The sequence below is a fragment of the Myxocyprinus asiaticus genome, chromosome 5 (assembly GCF_019703515.2).
Source record: "Myxocyprinus asiaticus isolate MX2 ecotype Aquarium Trade chromosome 5, UBuf_Myxa_2, whole genome shotgun sequence".
NCBI lineage: Eukaryota > Metazoa > Chordata > Actinopteri > Cypriniformes > Catostomidae > Myxocyprinus > Myxocyprinus asiaticus.
Genome location: NC_059348.1, coordinates 30,600,056 through 30,612,551, shown reverse-complemented (window position 1 = coordinate 30,612,551; position 12,496 = coordinate 30,600,056). Strand labels below are relative to the sequence as shown.

The 12,496-nt window shown below is 36.6% G+C and overlaps 1 pseudogene; it reads left to right on the top strand.

The window, feature by feature from the left end:
- LOC127441166 (trimethylguanosine synthase-like) overlaps nucleotides 1–12,496 on the top strand; it is a 42,978-nt pseudogene that overhangs the window by 26,222 nt on the left and 4,260 nt on the right.

Here is a 12,496-nt window from a genome sequence, read left to right as displayed (position 1 = left end):
CAAAATGTTTACCCTCAGCATTTATTTTGTACGTTGGAAAGTCACATTTTTTTTGAGAATGACCCATTTGCAATTTCGGTCAGTTCTTCACATAATGTAAATCTGTTGTGTGACTTTAGAAAACATGGAACATAGCACAGGAGTCATGTGGACTACTGTTTACTGTTGTTGGAAAGCGAAGTGCATTTTAAGGGACCACACTGCAATTGCACATCAATTTCTTCATGAATGAACCAAGAATTGTTACTGTGAGAATGTGTAGTTAAAGATGCACATTGAGATATGTTGTACTTGTAATAAGTGATGTTTTATAAAAATAAATAAATGTAATGAATAAAATATTTTTATTTAAAATGTACAAATAAATCATTTGTTTTAATGACATCCCATAAAATGTAATCAACATCAAATCATATTTCCTGTGACAATAACTAATATATAAGCTTATAATAGAAAATTAGGAACTATATAATATGTTATAAATAAAAAATAAATAAAAACATTTTTATAAATTTTTTTGCCCCACATTTTGAATTTCAGGGACATTTTTGTCACTTTTGGGGATATTTTTTTCCTCAAGCCCCACTTAATTTCTGACCCTGGTATGAAAGCAGTCCAGCCTAACTCCCAGAGGTGGTCAGCTCATGGTAACATTTAATGCATTTTTCATTGCTGTTTGTCTTTACGTAAATTGCTTTTTGCATTCTCTCCAAAGGGACAAATACCTAAAGGAATAGTTCACCTTAAAATGAAATTGATGTTATTATTGACCCTCATGTTGTTAAAACATCTCTGTGGAACACAAAAGGATGTATTTTAAAGAATGTTGCAATCGCTGATTTCCATACAATAGCAGTTGATAGTAACTCACTATTAAGCCAAAAAAATGATTGTATGCCTTCAGAAGACTTAGAATATGATGCACAAGTCACATGGACTACTTTTGACAATTTTGGGTGCTGTTTTAAGCTTTAAAGTGAGTCATTATGAATTGCTGTTGTATGGAAATCAGCAATCACAACATCTGTTAAAATATACAGTATCCTTTTGTGTTCTCCTGAAACAAATGAATTCATATTGGTTTGGAACGACATGAAGGTGAGTAAATAAAAATAGAATTTTGATTTCTGGCTAATCTATTTTCTTTAAATAACAGAGTGAAGCTAGTGTCTACTGCTCCTGAGTCATTACCTAGCTACTGTGGTAAACAAAGAGCAGGCTAGTGTTGATGATGCAAACATACCTTGGTTCTGACCTAAATAATTAAATACAAAAATAAACCTCTGGAGGAAGGTGATGGAATTGAACTCTGGTTTGGACCAAGGAATTAAACAGAGTGTAGAAACATCCACTCTACTCGTAATGGGCAAAGGCTACATTTGAATACCTCTGATGCATTTTAACATCAGCTCAAAATGTCAAATACTTTTTACTTCTGGTACCATGAAAGGTTCTGTTATTTGGGAATAGAAAAACTATCCTCATGGACAGCCTATTTCTCTTTGAATCCTCCAAAGTACCATGATTAATATGTTTTATATGTCTCTCTCACTTTTGGATCATAACATTTTCACTAAGCATTTAGCATTCTGTTTGAAACTGAGATCAGAGCCTCGTTTCTATTCACTTATTCATGTCAACAGAGGCAATAGCCCATAGCCATAATGAGCCTTTCTTCCATCAGCACTGCCTTGTTAGACAGAGGAGAAAGTGGGGTAGAGAAGGATTGTGTGGGAGAGTGTGTAGGCTGAATCGAGTATCTTCCACACATAGATCCCAGAGATCTGAGCCAGAGGGTTTGTGTGTTACGTAGGGAGGAGTTTACCTCAGGTCTACAGAGACGCAAACCTGTCTCTCTTTACTACCAGGTACCTGCTGAGAGACGGCAAAAAATAAACACAAGTATGACATTAATATTACGCATGTCGGAGTCAGACTTTTAAATGGAATGAGTAACTCTTAAGAGATTTTATCATGATATGACCCCCTAAAGGGCACTGACACGTATTAACACTGCTGAAGAGATTCCAGATTCCCTTAAACATTCTAGTTTTTTGTAGGCAGATTTAAATAAGTTTGAATTTTTCTCATCTTAATCCTACAGGAACCAGTTAATACCTCAGTTATATTCAGGTGTCTCCTGTTTCATTAGCTTAAATTGTTTTTAAACTCTTTAAATTTGCTCATAAAGTTGATACCTCTTAAAGGGGTAGTTCACCCAAAAATGAAAATTCTCACATAATTTACTCACCCTCATGCTGTCCCAGATGTGAATGACTTTCTTCTGCTGAACACAAACGAAGACTTTTTAGAAAATGATCTCAGCTCTGTTGGTCCATTCAATGCAAGTGAATGGTGGCCAGAACTTTGAAGTTCCAAAAAGCATATAAAGGCAGCATAAAAGTAATTCATAAGACTCCAATAGTTAAATCAGTGTCTTCAGAAGCGATATGATCAGTGTGGGTGAGAAACAGATCAATACATAAGTCCTTTTTTACTATAAATGTTTACTTTCACCAGCCTTTCTAAGCGCTCCCCTCCAATTAGTTCTTCTGCTTTTGTTTTTGGTGATTAGCATTCTTTGTGCATATGGACACCTACTGGGCAGGAAGGAGAATGTATAGTAAAAAAGGATTTGTGTTGTTGATCTGTTTCTCACCCACACCTATCATATCGCTTCTGAACATATGGATTGAACCACTGGAGTCTTATGGATTACTTTTATGCTGCCTTTATGTGCTTTCTGAAACTTCAAAGTTTTGGTCACCATTCATTTGCATTGTATGGACCAACAGAGCTTATATACAGTTGTGCTCAAATGTTTGCATACCCTGGCAGAAATTGTGAAATTTTGGCATTGATTTTGAAAATATGACTGATCATGCATGTCTTTTATTTAAGGATAGTGATCATATGAAGCCATTTATTATTACATAGTTGTTTGGCTCCTTTTTAAATCATAATGATAACAGAAATCACCCAAATGGCCCTGATTAAAAGTTTACATACCCTTGAATGTTTGGCCTTGTTACAGACACACAAGGTGACACACACAGGTTTAAATGGCAATTAAATTTAATTTCCCACACCTGTGGCTTTTTAAATTGCAATTAGTGTCTGTGTATGAATAGTCAATCAGTTTGTTAGCTCTCACGTGGATGCACTGAGCAGGCTAGATACTGAGCCATGAGGAGCAGAAAAGAACTGTCAAAAGACCTGCGTAACAAGGTAATGGAACTTTATAAAGATGGAAAAGGATATAAAAAGATATCCAAAGCCATGAAAATGCCAGTCAGTACTGTTCAATCACTTGTTAAGAAGTGGAAAATTCGGTGATCTCTTGATACCAAGCCAAGGTCAGGTAGACTAAGAAAGATTTCAGCCACAACTGCCAGAAGAATTGTTCGGGATACAAAGAAAAACCCATAGGTAACCTCAGGAGAAATACAGGCTGCTCTGGAAAAAGACAGTGTCATTGACTATTTATACACAGACACTAATTGCAATTTAAAAAGCCACAGGTGTGGGAAATTAAATTTAATTGCCATTTAAACCTGTGTGTGTCACCTTGTGTGTCTGTAACAAGGCCAAACATTCAAGGGTATGTAAACTTTTGATCAGGGCCATTTGGGTGATTTCTGTTACCATTATGATTTAAAAAGGAGCCAAACAACTATGTGATAATAAATGGCTTCATATGATCACTTTCCTTAAATAAAAGACAGTTTTTTTGCGTGATCAGTCATATTTTCAAAATCAATGCCAAAATTTCTGCCAGGGTATGCAAACTTTTGAGCACAACTGTATATATATATTTTGTGTGTGTGTGTGTGTGTGTGTGTGTGTGTGTGTGTGTTCAGCAGAAGACAGAAAGTCATACACATCTGAGATGGCATGAGGGTGAGTTAATGATGAGAGAATTTTGATTTTTGGGTGATCTATTCCTTTAATAACACACTCGTAAAGGATAGTTCACCTAAAAATGTAAATTCTGTCATCAAGTTTTCTGAGGCCATACGATTGCTTTTTCAAGAACAGACAGAAATGTAAGTGATTATTTATTTTATCGTACCCTCTGCTGTAGGACTCACACTGATGCATATTCCATCTTGCTGCATAAAGATGAACTGTGCAGCGGTGCATTAAAGCCGCCCACTTTTTCTTGATTTTGAAAGTATTTTTCACAGTAATTCTTTCCATAGGAATTTCGTGAAATCCTTTTTAAAAGACTTAAGCTAGTATGAACCAAACCAGGGACTAAGAACAACATTTTGGTTAGTTCTGAGCAAAAACAATATTTTTTTGTACCAGTTCAGAAGTTCTGTAGTCTCCTTTCCAAATGGTAGCAGGTTAGAACAAAATAAATGTTAATAACGTTCTTTTTTAAATGACAGTACTCTGCACTAAGGCGTGGGTGAAATACCAGTTGCAGTGTTGCCAGATCTCGCAAGAGAAACAAGAAAAATAAATAAAAATAAGCCACTTGCCTCACAAAAATAAGCACTATTGTTTTTTTGTTTTTTTGTGAGGTGGATTTATCAGCATAGAAATCATAAGCATTCAGTTAAATAACAGTTAAGTATAATTTTATTTACAGATTTGCTTCGGAGTCAAAACCCGACAGCATCAAATCTGTATTAATGCATCATATCTAACAATAATTCAGAAGACTTGGAACCAACTGAGAAAAGTACTTTTTACCACTTATAATGTTTTCCTTATATCTGGATTAGCCGTGCATGAAATTGTAATAATACATCGTTTAAAGTCGTTAAAGTTGCTAAAACATTCTTCATTCACAGAATGCTACATTCACAACAGGCAATTAGCCAAAGAAATGTGATGCTGCAGTAAAACATGCTGTATCGAAGATGTTTCTCACAAAGCGAGTTTTGAGCGTGTTATGCAAATGCACAAATCAAGTCAAGTCATTTTTATTTGTATTGTGCCTTTCACAACACACATTGTTTCAAAGCAGCTTTACAGAAAATCATGCATTAACAGAAAATGAAAACGTGTTTTACTAATATGATATACTATGTATTTTTCTATTCAAATGAAAGGTCATTAAAGGAATAGTTCACCTAAAAATAAAAAATTTGTCGTCATTTACCTTTATGTCATTCCAAACCCAAATGGAGACAAAGGGAGATGTTCTGCAGAATATTTCTATACAATGAAAGCATGAGGGGCTGTCAAGCTCCAAAAAGGACAAAATGCACCACAGAAGTATCATAAAAGCTGTCCATACGACTTGTGCGCTATAACAAACTCTTCTGAAGTCATGACATTTGTTTTATTGAGAAAGAATGAAATTAAAGATGTTAAAACGGGAACAGTTCCCCTCTGGCTAACCAGCATGAATATAATGCCAGTATTATTTATTTATGTGCAGTGCAAATCATGGTTAAAAATGATTAAACTAAATAAGTGTTAAGGGCCAGTGTTTAAACAAATATTTTGTAAGAACTGTAAGAATAATCACTAATGTCTTTGAAGTTCATCCTGAATTAACTACAGAAGTTCATATAGATGCAATTTTCCTTTGTTAGTGGCTGACGAAGGCTTTTGTTGGCAATTTATTGATAGTCTATGTATTCCATTTTAAGAGTGTAGTCCATCAATAGACAAAGGTGATGCTGGCCAAGATCAGTGAGGTGCTTCGCAGTTCAACTGGCCGGTCATTTCGGTGAGGTCTATCCTAATTCCAAGGTTCAGGCAATGGCATACGAAGTATCCCATGTCTTATGGTTGGAGTTGGCATCAGTTCATCCTCTGAGGTCCATTGTAATAGACTGAAGTGATGTCTGGCTGGCACCGGCTGCATTTAAGAGACATGTAGCAGTGGAGTCCGATACCAAGCAGGAATGGAGCTAGATCTGGCCGGTTCTGGTGACCTTGGGATAGGAGTCCCGAGGTTGAGACATGGAATAACGTAGATGCCGTTAAATTTGAAGGGATTGGTGTGGGGTGGAATAATAGGGTTCAAAACAGTGTTACTATGAAAGCAAACTTTAATACAGTGAAAAAGACACTCTATTAGCATAACATAAATATATATAAATAAATACAAATTTCCAACATTCTTTTGAATGTCCATGTACTAAAATATTTGATGCCATGAGTGTACCTTCATTTACTATTACTATTATTTTGAATGGCCATGGAAAATGAAGCAATGTGATAACAATTTTACCCGGTCGCAAAAAGTAGTCTGGTAATTTACCTGATGAACTTTCACCTTTTGCTGACCCTTTATGCTTCGCAGAGCTAAAGTGTGCTTCTAAATCACTTGCACCTTTATTAGCAAATGACACATAAGTGCCAGCTTTACATGTCATACATTCTGCTTCCCACAGATCTCTACCTGGATGAAAGCATGGGAATTTTTAGTGCAAATCTTCTGTAAATTTGCACTTTCGTTTGGGCATTGTTTCCACTCAACTGTCATTTGCTGCTACTGTCAAGCAACTGTTTGATTCTGAACATAACGGCGCTTCGTGCGTTCGCGGAGAGATTGACAGGCAGGAATTTGGCCAATAGTTGCAGCAAGCCTCTTATAATCGACCAATTGGTGTGCGAGAAGGCGGGACTTACAAAGAGGGCTTAAAGCAAATATGCTGCACACACGATGAAGTATTAAACCAGATGCACATCATAATGCAACTAAAGTCAAATCCCGGACATTTTCGGAAATTTAGAAATCCGGCCGGACGCTTTTTTTAAGGTCCGAAAAAGAGGACATGTCAGGGAAAAAGAGGACGTATGGTCACCCTAAATTTAACAGGTAGCCAATGTAATGACAATAAAATGGGGTTAATATGTTTTTATATCTTGGTTTTAGTCAGCACTCTGGTTGCTGCATTTTGAACCAAATGAAGTTTATTTATTGAACTTGCTGGAAATCCTCCCAGTAATGCATTACAGTAATCTAATCTTGAGGTCATGAACGCATTAATTAGTTTTTCGGCATCAGCAACAGAGAGCATATGTCGTAACTTAGCAATATTTCTTAGGTGGAAGAATGCTGTTCTACAAACATTGGAAATTTGATTTTCAAATAACATATTGGTATCAAATATAATATAGAAGTTCTTCGCTGTTGAAGATAATGTAACAGTACAGTTAAAGTTTGACCTTAATAAAAAAAAAAATTCTAAATGCTTTAGTGAGAGGTTTGTGTTTGGGGAACAGACACAGTTTCTATATGATATCTAGATGATACAGTCTCTATGTGAGCTTATAAATTGCAGTACTGGTTACACAGGTGCACCTGTACTGTCAGACGTTGGGTGCTGCCCGCTGTCCAGAACTATCACAGTAAACAGGAAGTGCTGAAAGTGGCTGCTCCAGACCAGTGCTTGTTACTTTAGCAGGTGTTGTATTCTCAGTGGAGAGAAAAATATGAGAGGCAGAAAAAAAGAGATGGGTTTGTAGTGGCTAAAAGCAGATGGTGTTGGTCTCCACAGAATTAGGGGAGGACATGGTCTGTTAAACTTTCTCCGAGCCCTCAGACTGCCTTTGCCAGTGCCTGAGCACACATATTTCATTGCATTAGACACAGAGCTACTGCAGATACACATTTAAACGATTAATGTGTGAGATAAGAGTCTGGTGCCTTGTTTTAAAGAGTTACAACTCTGGTTTTCAAAGAAGATTAACTGCATAGAGACATAGGGTGATTCTGCTTTAAAGTCTTATCTTGAACACATCTTGCATGGTTTCGTATAGAGTTTTCTGGCTTCACATGAGATAGCAGTAGATCTCTGATAAAAAGTTATCGGCTAGATCATCCTTTTGTCAATAGAGATGGTCTGTGACTTAAAAGAGCCATACTTTAGCTCTTCAAACAGAAAATGAAAGCAGCAGATTCCCTCTGGTGGCGAAAGTGTGAAATTACTACCAAATTTGCAATGAAAATGCATTTCATTTGAACCATACTGTGAATAATTTCTATTCATTTATATACTGTTCCCTTGTTTGAAATCAAATAAATGTTATTTTTTTTTTTTTTTTTTTTTTTTTTTTGACCTGCATGTGATAGTGTGTGTGACGCTATATGAGGAAATCTGTTTTTTTCTCTCCACAGAGGGCTGGTTCATTATCGATGCCTTCTGTGGTGTGGGCGGCAATGCCATTCAGTTTGCCCACACTGGCAAAAGAGGTACAGTTGCACGTCAGCACAATCATGCAATGTTATGACCTGCATGTAGGTTTCAGTGGGGAACTGGTTTGTCGGTCATCAGAAAATATTTTCTGAGATTTGGACTATGCTTATCACATAACCCTTACAAAAAGTGCAGTGGTGGTATCAGATGGTAATGCTATGGTGCTGAACCATTATCATAATTATGTCCCATGGTATTTTTATGGTACTCCTTGGTACAGGGGTCCCACAGTCATGGAAAACCTGGAAATATCAGGTTTTTTGTTTTTTACTTTGATTTCCAGGCATGAAAAAGTCGATATAATCTTACAGAGATTCTTGAGATTAGGGACAAAACATGTTTATATTTTTTATAAAATTTTTATAAAATTTGTAATATTAGATTAATTTGAAATGGATGTATTTGTAGACAAAGTTCTCAGCTAACAAACCAGAAAGGGAACAGGTTTTTATAAAAACACTTTTTCTGTAAATGGACATTTATTCTCTTCATAATTTACATTTTACTGTGATTTGTGTCAACTCAGTCAGACACACTAAAAAGCATGTTAATTTCATTGAATCCATCCTGCAAGGATTATATATTAATGGTGTTCAGTGGGGGCCTGAGTAGCTCAGCGAGTAAAGATGCTGACTACCACCTCTGGAGTCACAAGTTCAAATCCAGGGTGTGCTGAGTGCCAGGTCTCCTAAGCAACCAAATTGGCCCGGTTGTTAGAGAGGGTAGACTCACTTGGGGTAACCTCCTCGTGGTCGCTATAATGTGGTTCTCGCTCTCGGTGGGGCGCATGGTGAGTTGTGCGTTGATGGCGCAGAGAATAGTGTGAAGCCTCCACACGCGCTATGTCTCCGCAATAACTTGCTCAACAAGCCACGTGATAAAATGCGTGGATTGATGGACTCAGACATAGAGGCAACTGAGATTTGTCCTCGCCACCTGGATTGAGGCGAGTCACTACGCCACCACGAGGACTTAGAGCGCATTGGGAATTGGGCATTCCAAATTGGGGAGAAAAGGGGAGAAAAAAAAATACAATTAATGGTTTTCAGTAACGGAGTTAAGTGATCAAATACATTCTATAATTTTTTTTTTTTCTGTTTTCACACTATTCTGAAAATTCTGACGGAGTTGACAAAATTTTATATTTTTCCATCTTAACTGTGTGTTGTGCACTGGAGCCATTTTGTTTTTGTTTTTCCTCAGTAAAAGCTGCCTCTACTACCTAAACTAAAATGCCAAAATTATTTTACAATTCTAACAGAAATTATCATAATGAAAATGACAGAGTTGACATGTTGAAGCTGTGACCGCAGAGACTTAAACATTGTTTAATATATGAAAAATATCAAACTTACCAGACCACGTGTCTTACTGTTACATCCACCATGAGCAGGTGGTGGGAAAGGGGTCCTCAGAGTTTTAAGCTGACCATGACGTTGTCTGATTTATTCAGGATTATAAAAAAATGTTGGCACATAGTGACAACACAACTTTAATAGGCAGTTTTTTATGGAAAATATAATTTAAAGTTTACTTTATGTATTGTTTGATATCTTACAGATCCCTACCTTTCATTTGATATTTATATTTATGAATTTGTTGCATTTTTAAACACTGTGTTTGGCAGCATAACATTGTGACCTCTTGTTGAGGACAGGTTAAATTACTTGTGGTTCCAAGTATAGAGCATGCATTTTAAAAAAACTCTTATGAAATTATTTAAAAATATTAGTAATAAATACTCTGAGTATACACATTTCCTTTAGATTTATTTTTTACAGTATTTTTATTATTATGAATTTCTTGATTTTAAATCAAGAATTGTTTGTCAAGAATTAGTGCTTTAAGTTATGTGAAAGTCATGGAAATTTCTGAAATCAATATACCGTTTTTCAGTTATGCTCAGCTCTAAAATATTTCATTATATAGAAAGTTCTCCTTGTGATTGCGGTCTCTATAAAAATATTTTTTTCTGAAAGACTGGAAAAGTCATTGAAATATATTGGTTGAAATGTGTGGCGACCCTGAAGGTACCTCAAGGAATACCGTGATATCACCTCTGCCTGCATCGTCTTGGTCATAGGATGGACTACACTCTCTTAAAATTAAATACAAAGACTAAAAATGAATCCCAACTAAAGCCTTCATCAGCCAATTAACATGGACACTTCATGTACATGCACTTCCGCAGTCAAATTGGGCTGGACTTCATTGACACTTAATTATTAATCTTACAGTTCATACAAAATCCTTTAGTTTTAAACATTGCCCACCAACATCTACTCAGTTCACTCAAATAAACCAAGTCTTGTACTACACATTGATAACAATATTGGCATTATATTCATGCTATATAGCCAGAGGGTAACTGGCTCCCCCAGCTGAGCCTGGTTTCTCCTAATGTTATTGTTCTTCATAAACTAATGTCTTATGGAGTTTTGGGTGTATTGCCACAGTTGCCTTGGCTTGATACTGAGGGCCTAAACATTTTTTAAGGCATGAATTTCAATCACACTTTTCATTTAAACCGCACAATGTCATTTTCTGATACAGCTTAATGTTATGTTAAGCTGCTTTTTAACAATGTGTGTTATGAAAAGCACCACACCAATATAAATGACTTGACTTCAATGTCCAGAACAAGTTGGTAATATCATGATACTTTTTTGTTAATGAAATGCTGTTTTATCATATTGACATCCAGTTTTTGTCTTGTGATCAGCTCTGTTCATGTTAGGATGTGTTGTAAGGGTTTGTGAAGATGTTGTACTGTAATTCAATGAGATAATGTGTACATATTCATGTCTGCCTCTCATCCAGTGATTGCCATCAACATCGATCCAGTACGTCTGGCTCTGGCACAGCACAATGCAGAGGTCTACAGAGTGGCAGACCGGATAGAGTTCCTTCAGGGAGATTTCCTGCAGCTGGCTCCACGCCTGCGGGGAGACATGGTCTTTCTCAGTCCCCCATGGGGAGGACCAGAGTACCTCACTGCTGACGTCTTCAACATCAAGACCTTGATGAATCCTGATGGATATCCTTTCACTCTTTTATATTGTGGTTTAATTCTAGCCGGTGCCTAGAGGTGAGTTCTCTATTTTTTACGTCAGTCCCCTTTGTGGCGTGGACCCTTTTCACACTTCCGGGTTTTTGAACGCAGAAGTAAAAGATTGCAGGGAACAAATTGGTTGCAGTGAATGGGAGACCATGGCAAATAGAATTTTGCTTACCCATTTCTAATTTAATAAATATGAATAAATACATTTTAATTGTTGAATAAATTCTTGATAAACTTTCTTAAGTGGCGACCCAACACAGTAACAAAACTGTTTATAATACAAAAGTAAACAGTACTTTACAGACCATAAACTGTATAGGCCCAACAATATGCAAAATTATTAACATGACAGGAAAACTGACAATGATGTAAATGCATAAACAACAGCCAAGGTGTGATTTACCAGCCTAACACATGGAACAAACACTGGGCCAAATATTGTATTCATGTTAGTCATATTACCAAGTGACAGATACATTTCTGGCAAAATAAAGTTTGATAGAACGCACAATCAAATCAAATCAAATCACTTTATTGTCACACAGCCATATACACAAGTGCAATGGTGTGTGAAATTCTTGGGTGCTTTTCCGATCAACATAGCAGTCGTGACAGTGATGAGACGGTACCAATTTACAATAACATCAAATTAACACAACACAATTTAAACATCTAATATACACATAATTACACTCAACAATATACAAATAATAACATACACTGTACAGTATACAATATGCACTATATAGATACACATTATTCAATAAAAATATAAAATAAAAATATATAAAAAAGTATATATAGTATATATAGAATGTACAGTATTGTACTGTATTGACATTCAGGCTGTCGGTTGATAGTCAGTTGTTAAGAGAGAATATAATATAATAATAATATAATTTATGACAGTCCGGTGTGAGATGTAAGAGTAATAAAGTGCAGTGCTGATGTATTTTGATCGTGGGAGATCAAGAGTTCAGAAATCTGATTGCTTGGGGGAAGAAGCTATCATGGAGTCGGCTGGTGCGGGTCCTGATGCTGCGATACCGCCTACCTGATGGTAGCAGTGAGAACAGCCCATGGCTCGGGTGGCTGGAGTCTCTGATGATCCTCCGAGCTTTTTTCACACACCGCCTTGTATATATTTCCTGGAGGGAGGGAAGCTCACCTCCGATGATGTGTCTGGCAGTTCGCACCACCCTTTGCAGTGCTTTGCGGTTGTGGGCGGTGCTATTACCATACTAGGCGGAGATGCAGCCAGTCAGGA